This window comes from Sapajus apella, unplaced genomic scaffold (assembly GCF_009761245.1).
Source record: "Sapajus apella isolate SASKATOON/1434 unplaced genomic scaffold, GSC_monkey_1.0 scaffold1, whole genome shotgun sequence".
Taxonomy (NCBI): domain Eukaryota; kingdom Metazoa; phylum Chordata; class Mammalia; order Primates; family Cebidae; genus Sapajus; species Sapajus apella.
The window spans coordinates 81,641,139-81,661,233 of NW_022436941.1; the positions used below are offsets into that span (position 1 = coordinate 81,641,139).

Genomic DNA, 20,095 nt, shown 5'->3' on the forward strand with positions numbered 1-20,095 from the left:
GATGTTTGTCATTTTTAGCATTTCCAATTTTTTTTCTATAGAATTATTGCTCCCCTAAAATTTCTCATCTATTTGTCTGTACTACTCACCTTTCCTGCTAGAGCCTTTACGATATTATATTAAGCAGTTATTTAAAATTACCTCTATGATAGTTCTAACATCGGGGTTATCACTGAGTCTGGCTCTGTTGCCTACTATGTCTTTTTTACAGTGTGTTATTTTCCTTTGATTTTTGTGTGTCTTCTAATTTTTGATTGATTGCCCGATCTAATGTGAAGGAAGGTAGAGACTGAGGTGAATAATTCTTTATGCCTAGAAATGGACATGTCCCTTCTGCTGGGCCATTAATCAGGAAGGAGGGGCATGATGTTGAATCAATCTAATCAGGAGCTGAATTGTGTTGGGCTTTTGTTATTGCCATGGTTGTTCCCAGTGTGTCCCTGGCTTCAATTCCTCTAATTTTACATTGCACTTGGGGTGGAGGTTAGATTACTGGAGGATTTTTTTCAATGCTTCTACTCCATCTTCAGCTTTAAGACTGCTTTATGTTCTGTGCCTTAGAGACAGTTTCTGTTCCTGACAGTCATCCAGCTGTAACTCTTGCTTCAAGTTGCTAGCCTGGTAGTGGGAGCAGAGGGTTTCTCTGTCCCCCAGGTTCAGAGTTTGTCTTAGAGATGCTTTGTGTCTCTGTATCTTGAAGTTTTTTTAAAAACCTTTCTGCATGGCAAATATGTTCAAATCTGTTTTGATGAGTGAATCAGCAAGTAGAGCCTTGGCACTAAAGCCAAAAGAGACTCCAGCATTAGCACTGAGGTGAGATTAACATGGGAATTTTTTACATAGCCAGAGACTTCTCCTCTTCATTTTTGCTCTTGTATAAATGTAGGAAAACAGTCTGGGGCAATGTTATACTACTACAGGAGAGACCTTCACATCGAATATAATACACATGGTACATCTGGGGTTGTGCGACCCAGCAGTCCTGCGTGATGGCATATTCTAGACAATTGTTGAGACTTTGGGGAAGTTGATTGAACACTGTAGTGTATGTGGACATTTCTGGGTATTTGAAATACCTCTGAGCAGTTGACTTCCAATATTCTCAGAGTGGAGGGAAATGGTAGCTGATAGTAAGATGGGAAAAAAAGTGCTGGGCAGCTTTCATGTCTCTGCTGAGAGGTCTTCTATGGTCAATCAACATTTCATACCTAGAGAAAAACCCTCTAGTCTGTTTTTCAATCAATTTCTTTATGACTCAGATTGAGGAAGGAAAATTTGGGAAGAAAATACCACTTCCATTTGCCTATTCATGGAATAGAAACCCTTTTACTGTTTTCAAAATTGTGCTGGGATGTCACTAATATTACATTTTTGAACAGGTGACTAGATAGATCCTCTGGGACCATTTTCCTGCCTCTCCCTGCTCCTGGAGAAAGGCTTAACGATTTCCCTACAGATGACCTCTGTGCTTGCCATCCTACAATCCATTCTCTACACAGAAGCCAGAATGATGTTTAAAAAATATAATGAAACAACTGGTTGATTTATTTTGTAGCAATTTTTATAAAGAATTATTCTAGTCATTACAATAAAGTTATTCAAAATGTAATGCAAAAATTCGAGTCACTACAACCACTGTAGAGTTTTTATAATAGAAAAACATTATAAGCAACATAAATGTTAAAGATATAGAGGCTTAGAAATATAATATTTTGTACCTATCAAAAGAACATTTATGAAGAATTTTTAACGACATGTGAAAGTGCTCATAGTATTAAAAAAGCAAGTTTTAAAGAGTGTTTGTATCTTCTCATCACCACATGTCACATACTCTAAAATCAACCACATAATTGGACATAAAAAAATCCTCAAGAAATGCAAAAGAACCCAAACCATATTAAACACATCCTTGGACCACAGCACAATAAAAATAGAAGTCAGGACTACAAAAATTGAATTGTTCATAATCATGCAATTACATGGAAATTAAACAACATGCTCCTGAATGACTTTTGGGTATATAATGAAATTAAGGCAGAAATCAAGAAGTTCTTTAAAAATAATGAAAACAAAGCTACAATGTACCAAAATCTCTGGGACACAGCTAAGGCAGTTTTAAAAGGGAAATTCATTAGAAAGATATCAGATTAACAACCTAACTTCACAATGGAAAGAATTGGAGAAGCAAGAACAAATTAACCCCAAAGCTAGCAGAAGATGAAAAATAACAAAAATCAGAGCTGAATTAAAGGTAGTCAAGTCATGAAAAGCCATTCAGAAGACCAATAAATCCAGCAGTTGGGTTTTTGAAAAAATTAATGAACTATATAGGCCACTAGCTAGACTAATTAAGAAGAAAAGAGGTAAGATTCAAAGACACAATTAGAAATGATGAAGAGAATGTTACTACTGACACCACAGAAATAAAACAACCATTGGAAACTACTATGAACACCTCTATGCACAGAAACCAGAAAACCTAGAAGAGGTAAATGAATTCCTGGACACATGCACGCTCCCAAGACCGAGCCAGGAAGAAATCGATTCTTTGAACAGACCAATAACAAGCTCTGAAATTGAATCAGTAATAAATAGCCTACCAACAAAAAAGCCCAAGACCTGAGGAGTTAATGGTCAAATTCTACCATATGTACAAAGAAGACCTGGTACCATTCCTACAGAAACTATTCTAAAAAATTGAGGAGGAGGAATTCTTCCTCAACTCAATCAATGAGGCCAGCATCATTTTGATACCAAAATCTGGCACAGACACAATAAAAGAGAGAAAACTTTAAGCCAATATCTTTGAAGAATATCAATGCAAAAATCCTCACCAAAATACTTACAAACCGAATCCCACAGCACATCAAAAAGCTAATTCACTATGATTAAGTAGGCTTCATCCCTGGGATGCAAGGTTGGTTCAACATATGCAAATCAATAAATGTGATTCATCACATAAACAGAACTAAAGACAAAAATCACAAGATTATCTCAATTGATACCAAAAATGCTTTCAATAAAATTCAACATCCCTTCATGTCAAAAACTCTCAGTAAACTAGTTATTGAAGGAACATACTTCAAAATAATAAGAGCCATCCATGACAAACCCACAGCCAACATTATGCTGAATAAGCAAAAGCTAGAAGCACTCTCCTTGAAAACTGGTACAAAACAAGGATGTCCTCTCTCATCACTTCTATTCATCATAGTATTGGAAGTCCCAGCCAGAGCAATCAGACAAGAGAAAGAAAAAAAGGGAACCCAAATAGAAAGAGAGGACATCAAACTAACTCTGTTTGCAGACAACATAATTCTATATCTAGAAAACCCCTAGTCTCAGCCCAAAAGCTCCTCCAGCTGAAAAACAACTTCAGCAAAGTTGCAGGATACAAAACCAATGTACAAATTTACTAGCATTCCTATACACCAACAACAGCCAAACTGAGGGCCAAATCAGAAAGGCAATCCTATTCACTATTTCCACAAACAAAATAAAATACCTAAAAATACAGCTAACCAGCAAGGTGAAAGATCTCTACAATGAGAATTACAAAACACTGCTCAAAGAAATCAGAGAAGACACAAACAAATGGAAAAATATCCCATGCTCGTGGATAGTGTATTAGTTTGTTTTCATGCTGTTGATTAAGACATATCCAAGAAGAGACAATTTACAAAATAAAAGAGGCTTAATTAGACTTATGGTTCTGCATGGCTGGGAAGCCTCACAATCATGACAGAAGGCAAGGAGGAGCAAGTCACGTCATCTCTTTAAAGTTCAAAGTTCCACAAATTTCTAGGGTAGGGGCAAAATGCTGCTAGTCTCTTTGCTAAAATATAATAAGTCATTTTTGTTCAAGTTTCCAATAAGTTCTTCATCTCCATCTGAGACCACCTCAGCCTGGACCTTACTGTCCATATCACTCAGCATTTTGGTCAAAGCCATTCAATAATTCTCTAGGAAGTTCCAAACTTTCCCATGTTTTCCTGTCTTTTGAGCCCTCCAAACTATTCCAACCTCTGCCTATTACCCAGTTCCAAAGCTGCTTCCACATTTTCGGGTATTTTCTCAGCAGCACTGCACTCTACCAGTACCAGTTTACTGTATTAGTTCACTTTCATGCTGCTGATGAAGACCTATCTGAGACTGGACAATTTACAAAAGAAAGAGGTTTAATTAGATTTACAGTTCCACATGGCTGGGGAAGCCTCACAATCATGGTGGAAGGAAAGGAGGGTAAGTCCTGTCTTACATGGATGGCAGCAGGCAAAGAGAGAAATGAGGAAGATTAGCAGAAACTAATCAGATTTTGTGAGACTTATACACTACCAGGAGAACAGTGTGAAGGAAATTGCCCCCATGACTCAATTGCCTCCCACCAGGTCCTTCCCACAACATGTGGGAATTATGGGAGGACAATTCAAGTACACAGAGCCAAACCATATCAGATAGTAAGAATCAATATCATTAAAATGGCTATATTGCCCAAAGCAATTTACAGATTCAATGCTATTCCTATCAAGCTACCAATGATATTCTTCACAGAATGAGAAAAAACTATTTAAAAATTAAAATGGAAACAAAAAAGAGGCTGAATAGCCAAGGCAATCCAAGGCAAAAAGAACAAAGCTGGAGGCATCACACTACCTGGCTTTAAACTATACTACAAAGCTACAGTGACCAAAGCAGCATGGAACTGGTACAAAAACAGGAACATAGACTAATGGAACAGCATAGAGAGCCCAAAAATAAGCCGGCACAGCTATGACATATGATTTTTACAAAGTTGACAAAAATAAGTAATGTGGAAAAGACTCCCTCTTCAATAAATGATGCTGGGATAACTAGCTAGCCATATGCAGAAGGTTGAAACTGGATCCCTTCCTTATGCCATACACAAAAACCAACTCAAAATGAATTAAAGATTTAAATGTAAAACCCAAACCTATAAAAAACCTGGAAGACAACCTACACAATACCATCCTGGCAAAGATTTCATGACAAAGACACCAAAAGCAATTTCAACAAAAGTGAACATTGAAAAGTGGGGTCTAATTAAATGTAACAGATTCTGCACAGCAAAAGAAACTAATAGAGTAAACGGACAACCTACAGGATGGGAGAAAGTATTTGCAAACTATGTATCTGACAAAGGTCTAATATTCAGCATCTATAAGGAACTTAAATAAATTTATAAGAGGAAAACAGCTCCATTAAAAAGTGGGCAAAGGATGTGAACAGGCAGTTCTCAAAAGAAGACATACATGCAGCCAACAAACAAAAAAGTTCAGGCTGGGCGTGGTGGCTTACTCCTGTAATCCCAGCACTTTGGGAGGCTGAGGCGGGCGGATCATGAGGTCAAGAGATAGAGACCATCCTGGCCAATATGGTGAAACCCCATCTCTACTAAAAAAATACAAAAATTAGCTGGGCGTGGTGGTGTGCACCTATAGTCCCAGATACTTGGAAGGCTGAGGCAGGAGAATTGCTTGATCCCAGGAGGCAGAGATTGCAATGAGCAGAGATTGAGCCACTGCACTCCAACCTGGTGCCTGGTGGCAAAGTGAAACTCTGTTTCAAAAAAAAAAAAAAAAAAAAAGAAAAGCTCAATATTACTGATTGTTAGAGAAATATCAAAACCACAGTGAGATACCATCTCATAACAGTCAGAATGGCTATTATTAAAAAGTCAAAAAATAACAGATGCCGGTGAGGTTGCAGAGAAAAATACAACATTGGTAGGAATGTAAATTAGTTCAATCATTGTGGAAAGCAGTATGGTGATTCCTTAAAGAGCTAAAAGCAGAACTACCATTTGATCCAGCAATCCCATTACTGGATCTATAGCCAGAGGAATATAAGTCATTCTACCATAAAGACGCATGCATGTGAATGTTCATTGCAACATTATCCACAATATCAAAGATTTAAAATCAACCTAAATGCCATCAATGACAGATTGGATAAAGAATATGTGGTACACATATACCACAGAATACTATGCAGCTATAAAAAAGAATGAGATCATGTCTCTTGTAGGAACATGAATGGAGCTGGAGGCTATTATCCTTAGCAAACTAATACAGGAACAGAAAACCAAATACCACGTGTTCTAACTTATAAGTGGGATCTAAATGATAAGAACTTATGAACACAAAGAAGAAAACAAGAGACACTGAGATCTACTTTGCAGGGGAGGGTGGCAAGAGGGATAGGAGCAGAAAAAATAACTATTGGGTACTGGACTTAGTACCTGCGTAATAAAATATTATGCACGACAGATCGCTGTGACATGTTTATTTATGTAACAAACCTTCACATGTGCCCCCAAAGCTAAAATAAAAGCTTTTAAAAGTGTATGTATGATTGTTTCTTGACTGTGTAAAAATATAATGTTCTTACAAGAAAAAGGCTGAATGAAGCATACCCAAAATATTAGCCATTAATTCTGGGTTGTGGGATTATAAGAGATTTCCTTTTAAATATGGGACAAATTCTGTATAATCTTCCTAATTTTCCAAGTTTTCTTCAATGAGGAAATACTACTTTTAAAATCAGAAAAAGTGAATAGGTAACAATGTGAATGTGATGTTTAGCAATTACTAAAAACTAGAACAAGTGGCATTTTTTCATTAGTGATTATCTTTATGTGAAAGCCCTTAATTTTCGTATAAGTATTGAAAGAACCCATACTATTTTTGCTTCAAGTATTTCATGAATATCTTACATACTATTAGCCATGATTCATCGATTCTGGATTCTTGCTGTTATGGTCCAAGTACACTATTTATGTATATATGGAAGGAATGCAATGCTTTCTAGGTTCATATTTCTCCCTCCCTCTTGGTTAGAGGCCAAATCTGTGTGACTTAAATAACGTATGTGGTTTGTTTGTTTTCAGTATTTTCTGTATTAGGAAATGCTTCCAGACGAAATCCCTTCAACTCTTTCTTGGATAAAGGAGCAGAACAGTCAGTCACCATTTTTGTTTAAGAAGTTTTCCAAATGGGAAATGTTCCTAGTGAGTCCCAAAAAATGTTGCAGAAATTTATGTCAATTTTGGAGACACATGTCACCAGTAAATCTATAAATATTTTCCATCCTTAGGAAAAGATCTCACACAGCACTCAATACATCTGACCTAGAGGAAATCTTTAATAAACATTATTATTGTTGATACAGTTAATTTTTTATTAGTACTGCATCATTGTGTCTGTAGACCATAGTGGATGTGATTTGAGCAGCCTATTTGTTTCAAGAAACGGATCAAGAGTTCCCACATTACTTTTGTTTAATCATTGAAGTTTAAGGTTTTGTTTTTCCAATATCTGTTTCATATATTGAACATAGACATTGAACATCATTTATTTGACTTGAGAATAGTCTAGAAGGAGAATGAGAGATGCATGTAGATGATTTCGTGATGGACACATCAAGGTTCATGATACCTCTGATCTTTTCCCCCTCATTATGGGACTGATCTCATATGCCACATTATTAATTCATCCTTTATGCAACAAAATCTGGAGGATATCTACCTCAAAACCTTTTTTTCCCTTTTAGTAATGTTGGAAGACTGGTTTCTCCACTGTCATGAGAAGTTCCTCGATAATGTCTGGATATTGACTCTTCTGGAACATGCTATTAGAAAGACAGGAAAGAATGGGTACAGTCAGCCTTATATTATAGATAACAGTTGACCCAAGTCAGACATATTTCATCCAAGGCATTTCCATGTATCTAAAGACAATGTAAATGATTTTTTTCCATTACCTGTGTTTCTCTCTCTCTCTCTCTTTCTCTCTCTCTCTGTATGTGTGTGCGTGCTTGCGTGTGTGTGTGTTTGCGTGTGTGTGTGTGTGTGTGTGTGTGTGTAGGAATTGTACGTTCGCAGATAAGTCAACTGCTGCCACAACTTAGAGTTTAAAAAAATAAACAAAAAGACAGTACTTAACCACTCCGGCAATTGATAGCAAATCGGAGCTCTAATTGGCAATGGTCAACCACTGTAGAATGGGAGAAGATAATATGCTCTAGCTATGACTGAATTACAGAGCAGGTCAGTGGCTCAGCCTCCTGAGTCCACCTTCCCAGGGGAGGCCTCTCCCTGCTCCAGAAGAAAGGCTTGATGATCTTCCTGAAGATGACCTCTGTGCTTGCCATCCTACAATCTATTCTCTACACAGAAGCCCGAATGATATTTAAGAAATATAATGAATCGATTGATTTTGTTGCAAATTTTTATTCAGAATTATTCTAGTCATTACAGTAGAGGTATTTTAAAAAGAAATAAGCTGGGCACTGTGGCTCATGCTTGTAATCCCAGTACTTTGGAAGGCTGAGGTGGGAGGATCACTTGAGATCAGGGGTTCGAGACCAGCCTGGCCAACATGGTGAAAACACCATCTCTACCAAAAATACAAAAAGTAGCCAGGCATGGTGGGCCACACCTGTAGTTCCAGCTACTTGGGAGGCTGAGGTGGGAGAATTGTTTGAACTCGAGAGGCGGAGGTTGCAGTGAGCCAAGATTGAGTCACTGCACTCCAGCCTGAGTGATAGAGTAAGACCCTGTCTCAAAAAAAAAAAAAAAAAAAAAGAGAGAGAGAGAGAGAAAGAAATACACAGCAAAAATTATAAAAAAATACATAAGAATTATACATTTGACTAGTTTTTTTTTTTGAGACATGGTCTCACTGTTGCCCAGGATGGAGTGCAGTGGCACAGTCTCCACTCACTGCAACCTCCGCCTCCCCGTTTCAAGTGAGTCTCCTGGCTCAGCCTCCGAGTAGTTGAGATTACAGGTGTCTGCAACTGCGTCTGGCTAATTTTTGTATTTTTAGTAGTGACAGGGTTTCACCATGTTGGCAAGGCTGGTCTCAAGCTCCTGGCCTCAAGTAATCCACCTGCCTCAGTCTCTCAAAGTGCTGGGATTACAGATATGAGCCACCATGCCTGGCCTGACTGTTTAAAGTTTAAAATTCTCCCAGGAAGTCCCATAACACTTAAACACCATCCAAAGGCTTTGCCCTAACCCTCGTAAAGCCCCTTACCTGTTCCTTGACCACTCTTTGGTCTTCACCCTGTGCCATTTCTTCTTCTCTAATGTGCCGTAGCACAGCAGGCTTCTTTTGGCCTTTGGAAGTGGCTAAATTTGTTTCTGCCTTAGTGCCTAGCCTCCACCTGCTCTCTGCCAGCAATAGTCTTCCATTTCCCCGCACATGTTGTCTTCTTCCTGTCAATCGGAATTCACCTCCTCAGAGATACTTCTCTGATTGCCTAGTTCATTGATGATTATCATAGCCCTCTATTTTCAATTCTCTGCATAACACTTTCACTCTAAGTTATTTTTCTTATTTATTTGTTCATTGTAAACCTCCTCCCTCCCCCACCGCCTGAATAAAAGCTTCATGGGTACAGAGACTTTGTCCAGTCATAGGAATCTCTAATTCTATTGTCTAGGACAGTGCCTGGTACATGGTAGGCCTTCAAAAATAATTGTTAAATGAACAAATAAATGTAAAATTGAAGCAACAATACTGACCATAAAACATTATTATGAAGTTGAAATGAGATAAATCTTTCATTGTGAAGATTAAATGAGATAAATTAAATGTCTATAAAGTGCTTAAAATAGAAATGGCACATAATATATTCAATAAATCATACTTACTATTATTGTTGTCACTATTATTTTATTTCCCTGGTATTTTCCCCATGATCATCATAATTAGGAAGTTCTTTCTTTGATGTTAACCAATTCCTGTTGCAGTTATATAATTTTCCTTTTTGTGACTCACATAACTTTGTAATTCTTCTGAGCTATTTGAAAATAGCAAGTTTAGTATTTGGTATTCTTTCTTCCAAGTCAAATAATTCTAATTTTGTTCATCTTTTCCTACAGGTTCTATGCTTGAAGAAGTTTAAGAATACTTATGCTATCCTGATCTGAGTCCTGAGGCAGGGCTACTGAACTGAGCCATCCACACATGCTAATTAGCAACTTCTCGCACAGCTCTAATTTGTCCAGACATAAGAAAGCTACCAACACAATATTCACTTGAAAATGACAACTTTGCAATAGTAGCTCTACCTACTCCTAACAAGCAGAAGAATTCTTGCACAGACATTCTCATATGCACTTAAACATTGGCTGCTAAGGGATTCTGGTCTGTTCAACTCTTGGTTTTCCTTAGATATTTTAAAATATCTCCCCTCCCTACACCTTAGATTCCCATTCATAGAAAGGACACAATCATTAAAATTAGGATCTGTGAAATCATTTCATATCTGAAGTGACTACTATATTCCAACATGATTGGAGAAGTTATTTTTTCTGGGTTTTTCAACACAGAGGACATTTATGTTCTGGGAGTTTAATATTTCATTCAGATCTTAAGAATGGAAAACACTACAATTGTTGTACCTTTCTTTCCTTACTTTGGACAGGATTTAAATTAGGGACCCTTGATTTTGATAGAGAACAGTTGTTGTTTCATTAAAAAAGAAAAAATAATGTACAAGCCTACTTAATGTATCAGAGAAGTTGATGGAACTTTTAAACAGTCTGAGAAACAATTACAGTTTACATATTATAGAACTGTAGATTTGGAAGGGAATTCATTAGCTCACTCTTTGGGTGCGGCCAAACTTACTCATGTCTGGCTCCTTTCCTAAGTTTCTTCTCAAAATGGAATGTACATTTGGAGAAAAGAGACAAAACAAGAGCATGTAAAAACATAGCAGATGCTAAATTTGTATATTATATTTATATATATGTTATATATTATATTTACACTTTTTTTTCCTTCCTGATGAAGTCAATTATACCTTTTTTTTTTTTTCACTCTTCATACAAGTTTTAAAACACTGTGAGATTGAGGCCAGTTTAAATCTGAAATACTATAGAATATTAATGACTGCAGCCTGACTAGCCATTTTGTTAAAGCAATTTAAATGACATTAGAAGTAGTAAAAACAACATTGATACTATAAATAACCAAAATTAGTGAGATAAAAGATAGGATTGAGAAAAATCCAAAAATGACTGAGGAAAAGGACTGAATTGCAAGAGATTAGAAATGACATTATGGCTATGAAGAATAGTCGATGGAGATTTAATATACAGAAAATAGCAATTCATGGACGAGAAAAGAGAAAAAATAAAACATTTAATGATATAATATAAGAAAACTTTCCTAGAATGAAGGACAATCTGAATCTGCAGATCAAAAGGGATTATTGTAACCTGGAAAAACTTAATAAATAACAACCCACATCAACATACATTCTGGTGATGTTAAATAACATCGAAGAAAAAAAGGAAATGAAAAAAAAGAATTTTCTGTAATCATCCAACAATAGAAACAGAAGCAGATCACTATTTATTGTATTTCTACCCTTACCTCCATAAAAATCAGCCCACAAAAACAAAAACAGGCCAACAGTTCAGCCTGATCTCAAGTACTTCAGGAACATTTTCTGATGAAAGACAATGGAATAACATCTAAAGAATGCAGAGGAGAAAGAGTGTCACTCAGCCAAGATGTCTTTCTCATGTAAGGGAAATACTAAAATATTCACAGGAATGGAATTATTCATGTACCCTTTCTGGTAAATTTTTTGAGAAACATAACTCAACCAACCAGAATAAATGCAATAGCCATAATGTCAAAAGAAAGAAAACTGACTTTATAAGTGAAATAAACTGGGCAATAATTTTAATTGAAAGTACAGAGAAATCTCTTCTTATACTGACACCTGAAATAAATATTTATAAAGGCAGGACTGAGCTGATGATAAAGTGGGAAAACTGTTGCAGGCCAGAGACAGGAGAAAGGATGATTCCACAGGTAGAAGTGAACGCTGATCTGTGTTTGCCTTGTGCACTATCCCCTTATACTGATTCCTAGTGGGTTTTGTCTAGATTTTAATAGGCCAAATACTCTCAAGGAACAGGAGCAAGTACTGGAGCTTAATCTGGGAAAGGGTGGATTGAATACCTTCTCATGAATTTAGAACTCCTAAAAGGTGTCATCTTCAATGAGTAAAAGATCAATGAGGAAAAAAAAAAAAAGACTACTCAATTAGAAGCAATGGGAGAAATTGGTTGTCTTTATAAAAGATAAAAAATTTAAAGTGCCTTTCTCTTTATATCTTACACAAAAATCAATTTCAGATGCATTCATGACTTAAAAATGGAAAGGCCAAATTTAAGCCTTCTAGAAAAAATGGGAAATATCTTTCTTTATGATTTCAATGTAGAGAAAGACTTCCTATGCAAGGCACCAAAAGCAACTAAACATAAAGGAAAAGATTATTATATTTGACTGTATTAAAATAAAGAACTTCAGCTTATCAGAAGAAATTTTATTCTCTCTAGAAAATAAGAGTCATAAAGAGGGAGAAGATAATTGCCACACATATGACCAAAGGGTTAGTCTCAGGATACAAAAAGAACTCCTTTGAATCATTAAGAGATAAACAAACTAATAGAAAAATGGGCAATTGTCATGAACAGTCATTTTCTAGAGGAGGAAACATAAATAGCCAATAAATATATAAAATATTATTCCTCTTATGAGTCAAGACAGTGTAAATAAAACTACAATACCATCTTTTTATATTAGATTAATGAAAGTTTAAAAGTCAGTTAATACCAATTGTTGGCAAGAAAGCAACAGGAGTTTTTGAAGGCTGCTTGTGGGAGTGTAAATTGGTACAATCACTTTGTAAAACAATCCAGCACTGACTGGTAAAGTTGAATATGTGCATACTGTATGACCCAGGAATTTATCTTCTATGTATAAATCTTAGAGAAACTTTTACACGTGAACCAGGGCATGTTCAGAAAAGCATTATCCCTGTTAGAAAAATCTTAAAGTAATACAAATATCCATCAACAATGAATTGGATTAAAAAACTTAAGGGTACACATATACTATACCATTATATAGCACTAAAAATAAGTGAACATGCTGTACTCTATCTGTAAATGTAAAGACTCATGATGCTGAACCGCAGAGGGAAGTTACAAAAATATAGAATGATTTCATTCAGAAAAGCTGAAACAAGGCAAATGAAATGATATATTCTTTGGAGAAACACACATGTGACAAAACTATGAAGAAAAGCAAGGGAAGGCTTATTGCTATTTCAGTGTAGGATACCACTGAGGGCACAGAAGTGGACAGATCAGAAAGGAGCACATGGCCCTCTGCATGGATCAGAGCACAGTGTGAGGGACATGGGCGTCATTTGTATTCTTCATTAAGTGGTGAAAATATACTGTGTGCACTTTTAGTACATATGATTTTAAAATAATAAACAGTTTAAGAAGTTAAATGGAAAACTATAATAAATTTGGTGAAAAGCGATTTTGTTGTAATAGGTTGACAAAAGTACAGGTGTACATCAAGAAAAATAATTTAGGGTAAAAAGTATTAATAAAAGCAAAGTAAATGATTTTATATGTTGGCTCAAATACAAAACTAAGACAATAATTATAAAGAGAACACCTAGGAGCCAAAAAGAAGCAGTTTTTTTTTTTTTTAAAATGGATGAAAAGCCCAGTCTCAAGCACACTTAGAATCCAGCACGTAAGAGCAATAATAGCTCTTATTTTGATCATATTTTCTAGGTATATTGCTACTTGAACTTAAATTAAGTTTTAATTTAAATGTAGGATGAAGCGATAAATATATGATTTATAATGCAGCTTAAATGTCACTTCCTACAGTAAGTTTTCTTTGATGTCCCTGGAAGTCCATAAATGCTCCTGCTGTGGGCTTCCATAGCAGCCTATATATTCCTCATTACTACAGGTAACATTCTTTATAGCAGTTCTGCGTTCAAATCCATCCCACCCTACCCCTCTAGAAGACTATGCACTCAATGAAGATATGATATTATTCTTGTTTTTGTTTTTTGAGACAGGGTCTCACCCTGTAGCCTAGGCTGGAGTGCAGTGGTGTGATCACAGCTTACTGTAGCCTCCAACTCCTGGGGTCCAGCCATCTTCCTGCTTCAGACTCTCAAGTAGCTAGGCCTACAGGTACATACCACCATGCTCAGCTAATTTTTTTTTTTTCATTTTTGCAGAGACAGAGTCTCACTGTTTAGCCTGTGATGGTCTCAAACTGCTGGGCCTCAAGCAATCCTCCTACCTGTGCCTCCTGAGTCGCTGAGATTACTGGTATGAGCCATTGCACCCAGCCCCCTATTTTATCTTACTCACTAGCAAAGTGAACAGTGCCTGGCACAGAGTAGGTGTTCAGTAAACATATATTAAATTCATATATAAATAATCAAAGAAATGGATGTAGATTTGATATGGGGCAGGTCTATGAAATAGTATATGAAAGCAGAAGCCATAGCAGCATACAATTGAATACTTGACTACATCAAACAAAAAGCACAGTAATTCTATACCCAGAGAAAAGGCAAATGGCAAAATCGAGAAAATGTATGGTATTGAGGCAGAAGAACCGCGAATTAGGGGAACCAAGGGTTAAGGCATAAGCAAGAGAACAGCAGGTACAGCCAGTTCTAGGCAAGATTAGGCAGCAAACAGACCACATCTTCACTCCTGTGACAACAAGACAGAAGTCTCCACTTCAGCCTCAGACTGGTCATAGGGCAATCCTTCACAGAGTGTAACCAGTTGGAGGCCCTCTAAAGGGCACCTAGGAGTGTTACCAAGTTTTTTTTAGCTTAATAAAAACCCTAAAGAACATTGCAATGGGGTGGGTGCAGCTCTTGAGCTGCTTGCTGGAGCCTGCTCCCACTCTATGGAGTGTATGTTTGCTTCAATAAATCTGTGCTTTTGTTGCTTTGTTCTTTTGTTGCTTTGTTTTTGTCTTTTGTTCAACTCCTTGTTCAACAAGCCGAAAACCTGGACAACTTAGAGTCAAGACCTTTCACTCGGTAACAGGATTAAAATGTTAGGCAAAGAAAAAGTCTTCAAAAAAATACTGGCAAACCGATTGCAACAGCACATTAAAAAGCTTATCCGTCACGATCACGTAGGCTTCATCCCGGGATGCAGTCTGGTTCAATATATGCAAGTCTATAAATGTAATCCACCACATAAACAGAACCAAAGACAAAAACCACATGATTATCTCAATAGATGCAAAGAAGGCCTTTGACAAAATTCAACAGCCCTATATGCTGAAAACTCTCAATAAACTAGGTATCAATGGAACGTATCTCAAAATAATAAAAGCTATTTATGACAAACCCACAGCCAATATCATACTGAATGGGCAAAAACTGGAAGCATTCCCTTTGAAATCTGGCACTAGACAAGGATGCCCTCTCTCACCACTCCTATTCAATATAGTATTGGAAGTTCTAGCCAGAGCAATCAGGCAAGAAAAAGAAATAAAGCGTATTCAATTAGGAAAGGAGGACGTCAAATTGTTTCTATTTGCAGACAACATGATTGTATATCTAGAAGACCCCATTGTCTCAGCCCAAAATCTCCTGAAACTGATAAGCAACTTCAGCAAAGTCTCAGGATACAAAATCAATGTGCAGAAATCACAAGCATTCCTATACACCAATGACAGACTTCAAGAGAGCCAAATCAAGAACGAACTGCCATTCACAATTGCTACCAAGTGAATAAAATATATAGGAATACAACTAACAAAGGATGTAAAGGACCTCTTCAAGGAAAACTACAAACCACTGCTCAAGTAAATAGGAGAGGACACAAACAGATGGAGAAACATTCCATGCTCATGGTTAGAAAGAATCAATATTGTGAAAGTGGCCATACTGCCCAAAGTAATTTATAGATTTAATGCTATCCCCATCAAGCTACCTATGACCCTCTTCACAGAACTGGAAAAACCACCTTAAACTTCATATGGAACCAAAAGAGAGCCCGCATAGCCAAGTCAATTCTAAACAAAAAGAACAAAGCTGGAGGCATCATGCTACCTGAGGTCAAACTATACTACAAGGCCACAGTAATCAAAACAGCAAGGCACTGGTACCAAATCAGAGATATAGACCAATGGTACAGAACAGAGGCCTTGGAGGCACCACCACATATCTACAACCATCTGATCTTTGACAAACCTGACAAAAACAAGCAATGGGGAAAGGATTCCCTGTTTAATAAATGGTGTTGGGAAAATTGGCTAGCCATGTGCAGAAAGCAGAAACTGGACCCCTTCCTGACACTTTACACTAAAATTAACTCCAGATAGATTAAAAACGTAAACCTAAAGCCTAACACCATAAAAACCCTAGAGGAAAACCTAGGCAAAACCATTCAGGACATAGGCGTATGCAAGAACTTCATGATTAAAACACCTTGGCAACAGAAGCCAAAATAGACAAACGGGATCTAATTAAACTCCAGAGCTTCTGTACAGCAAAAGAAACAATCATTAGAGTGAACTGGGAACCAACAAAATGGGAAAAAATTTTTTCAATCTACCCATCTGACAAAGGGTTAATATCCAGAATTTACAAAGAACTAAAACAGATTTATAGGAAAAAAAATAAACAAACCCATTCAAAAGCGGGCAAAGGACACTTTTCAAAAGAAGACATTTATGAGGCCAACAAACATATGACAAAATGCTCATCATCACTGGTCATTAGAGAAATGCAAATCAAAACCACATTGAGATACCATCTCATGCCAGTTAGAATGGCAATCATTAAAAAATCTGGAGACAAGAGCTGGAGAGAATGTGGAGAAATAGGAACACTTTTACACTGCTGGTGGGAGTGTAAATTAGTTCAACCATTGTGGAAGACAGTGTGGCGATTCCTCAAGGACCTAGAAAAAGAAATTCCATTTGACCCAGCAATCCCATTACTGAGTGTATATCGAAAGGATTATAAATCATTCTATTATAAAGACACATGCACACGTATGTTCATTGCAGCACTGTTTACAATAGCAAAGACCTGGAACCAACCCAAATGCCCATCGATGATAGACTGGACAGGGAAAATGTGGCACATATACACCATGGAATACTATGCAGCCATAAAAAACGATGAGTTCATGTCTTTGTAGGGACATGGATGAATCTGGAAACAATCATTCTCAGCAAACTGACACATGAACAGAAAATCAAACACTGCATGTTCTCACTCATAGGCAGGTGTTGAACAATGAGAACACATGGACACAGGGAGGGGAGCAGCATCACATACTGGGTCTGTTGAGGGGGAATAGGGGAGTGACAGTAGCGGGTAGGGAGGTTGGGGAGGGATAACATGGGGAGAAATCCCAGATGTAGGTGATGGGGGGAATGGAGGCAGTAAACCACATTGCTATGTATGTACCTATGCAACAATCCTGCATATTCTGCACATGAACCCCCAGAACCTAAAGTGCAAGTGTATACACACACACACACACACACACACACACACACACACACGCACACACGTTAGGCAAAGACTTACTATCCCTCATTTACAAAAAGCTCTTATAAGTCAGTAAGGGAAAACTGAGCAAAGGAATTTCATACCAAATTCATATATATGCACAAATGTATTATTTCTCATGGTCCTGTGAATTAATGGGGCTCAGCTGGACAATTCTTGCTTGGCATCTTTCATGAAGTTGCAGGTAGATATTGGCTGGGGCTGCACACCCAATATGGCTGACTGACATGGTCAGCAGCTGCTGATGGCTGATGGTTGAGAGCTCAGATGAGGCTGTTGACCAGAGGGCCTGTGTGTGGCTTCTCATGAAGTTTGGGCTTCTCACAGTGAGATGCTGGGTCCATCCTACCAGTGAGTATTCCAACAGATCCAGGGAAGACTGCACAGCCCTAGTAACTAGCCTCAAAAGTTATGCAGCCCCATGTTTGCCATATTTATTTTCCAGCTAGGCATGAAGGCTAGCTCGGATTTCCAGATGGAATTAGATGGGAGAAGCAGCCCTGTGTCCAGGAAGTGCAGGCATTGATGGCAGCCATCTTTGGAGGCTAACTACCATACCCACCTATCTGCTGCCTGCTTATTGAGCTGTTCTGGACAGAAGCACTCAGATTTCTGTCCCAGGAAAGGTGCACATCTGTTCTTCTAGATCTTGGTTTGAAACCACTTGGTGTTCGGTGGCCATGTAATTTGTGCTCTGGCCATGGTTTTATTATTTTTTAATCATAATTTCTTTTTAAAAATCAGCTTACTCCTAGAAATCTGTAGTAACTTTTTTTTTTAATGACTAGCTTTGATATTCATCCTTAAGCTCATCTAGATAGCGGAGGTGGCTTTTGAAAAATGATGACCAGGTCACCAGGTCTGCTTCCCCTCACCTTTTTGAATTGTCCCTTGCAGTTCTCAAGTTACAGGAAATTTTATCATGTTTGCTTGCAGTGTGTGTGTGTGTGTGTGTGTGTGTGTGTGTGTGCGTGCGTGTGTGTTGGGGAAGTGTCACTGCACTGGGAAAGCTCTTTGAATTTGAAAGACAGTTTTGCATTTATTTGAAAGCTTTTATTTGTGAGCTTGAGTAGTCCAAAGTGTCCTTGTGTATAAGACCCGCCTTTGCTAACTCCTATTATTATCTTGCTACAGAGGGTCATGCCAACTGCTTAATTACATGGAAAGTTATGAAACAGCTAGAGCACCAGAACATTGTTCAATTGTGGGCTCCTAAAGGAAAATAAACTCTTCTTACACTAAGAATGGCTGCCAATAACCAGGCAAGTTTGTCTGTTTGTGGCCACATGTATAGCTTCCTTGTATAAAGGGATTCTATGGCTGGGCAAAAATCCTGGATTCACCTTTGCTAACAGCACCAGCATCTTAGTACAATAGAACCATTTTAATTCAGAGAGAGATTAAATCTGACTACTTCAAGTCAGACTTTTCCTTTCATTGAATGTAAACAATATAACCTCTCTATGAAAGCTTTCTTGCTTCACTCAGAAATAGGCTAGTATGTTTCGTGGTGTATCCCTAATCAACCGTTGGTGCAGTAAAAATGGGTATTTATTAGAGATGATTATGTAATTTGGGTTCCTATAATCCACCTGCTCCTCAAAGATCTGCCTTCAGAAAAAACAATTTGTGCAAAGAAAATTCATGTTCAGAGAAGTGAGGGCTTTTCATTTGGCTCAACCTGTCAAACTCTTGTTTTGGTCTAATTCTCACCTTGAAAACAAACAGATTTTGGCATTCCATTCATGGCCTTTGCTTTATCTGCCTTTATGTGAAGAACTTGCTAATTCTAAGTAAACTCCTTGGAAAGTCAGGCACTGAAAGAGAAACAGAAACAGACCCCTTGAGAAAGAGTTTCTCTCCTGAAGAAGTATTTTTCACAAGGAATAACTGGGATAGTCACTAACTCTTGCTTCTACAGGAAACAGCTTGCCCTGCTGCAGAGGGTGGGGCACTCTCTGATTTCTCTAAACACTTTTGGAGAAAAGAAATCAGGCTCCAATGCCAAAAGACAACTTTAACCATCAAATCCCAGAAACTAAGGTCACCCAAAGGTCACACATGCAGTGCTTAAACCAAAAGGTTGGCAAGCTCCCTTTCCAGGCAGTGTCTGTCCTTGCTGAAATCTATAGCTGAAATCGAGGCCATGGAAACAGGGCTTGCGTGTTCTAGGTCCAAGGTACCTGTCATTTATGAAATGGTGTGAGGCACTCACTGGTGAGGACATAAAGTTAAATACTGAAAAAGGCTCCTTCTCCCACGGCTGCCCTTCCTTCTTGAAACCTAATTTAGACCATATCAACGTTTTTATAAAGACATTCCTGATACCATTGTGCTGTAAATCCTGTCTGATCCAACCTTCAAATATTTATGTAAACTGAAATATGTCTGGAAAGAAGTCAAAACAAAACAAATATGCCACACCATCTCATTCCAGCAGGTCCTTCCTTCCTCATTTACATTCAAGCGTAAACCTCTCCGACTGGCTTCCAACTGTTAGGGCTGGTTAATTAGTGATAATTGCAGAGACTATTTCTTTGAATGCCCCGATGGCCTTATGTCTTGCAACCAATTTAGCCTGGAGTTTTTAGCACGTGTGAAATGCGTTGGTAGCATTTAAAAAAAAAATCATTACAGATAAGTGCAGTTGGTTTAGTCTTCCTATGCAGCT

At 37.6% G+C, this 20,095-nt stretch overlaps 1 long non-coding RNA gene across 1 annotated transcript in view; it reads left to right on the top strand.

Moving 5' to 3' along the window:
* The window catches only part of LOC116553205, a 38,561-nt gene extending 27,768 nt beyond the window's left edge, over window positions 1-10,793 (top strand). Inside the window, exon 4 of the long non-coding RNA XR_004269668.1 lies at window positions 9,908-10,793. This is a non-coding gene — a long non-coding RNA (uncharacterized LOC116553205). The remainder of the gene's footprint in view (window positions 1-9,907) is intronic.
* Window positions 10,794-20,095: the final 9,302 nt, after the last annotated feature.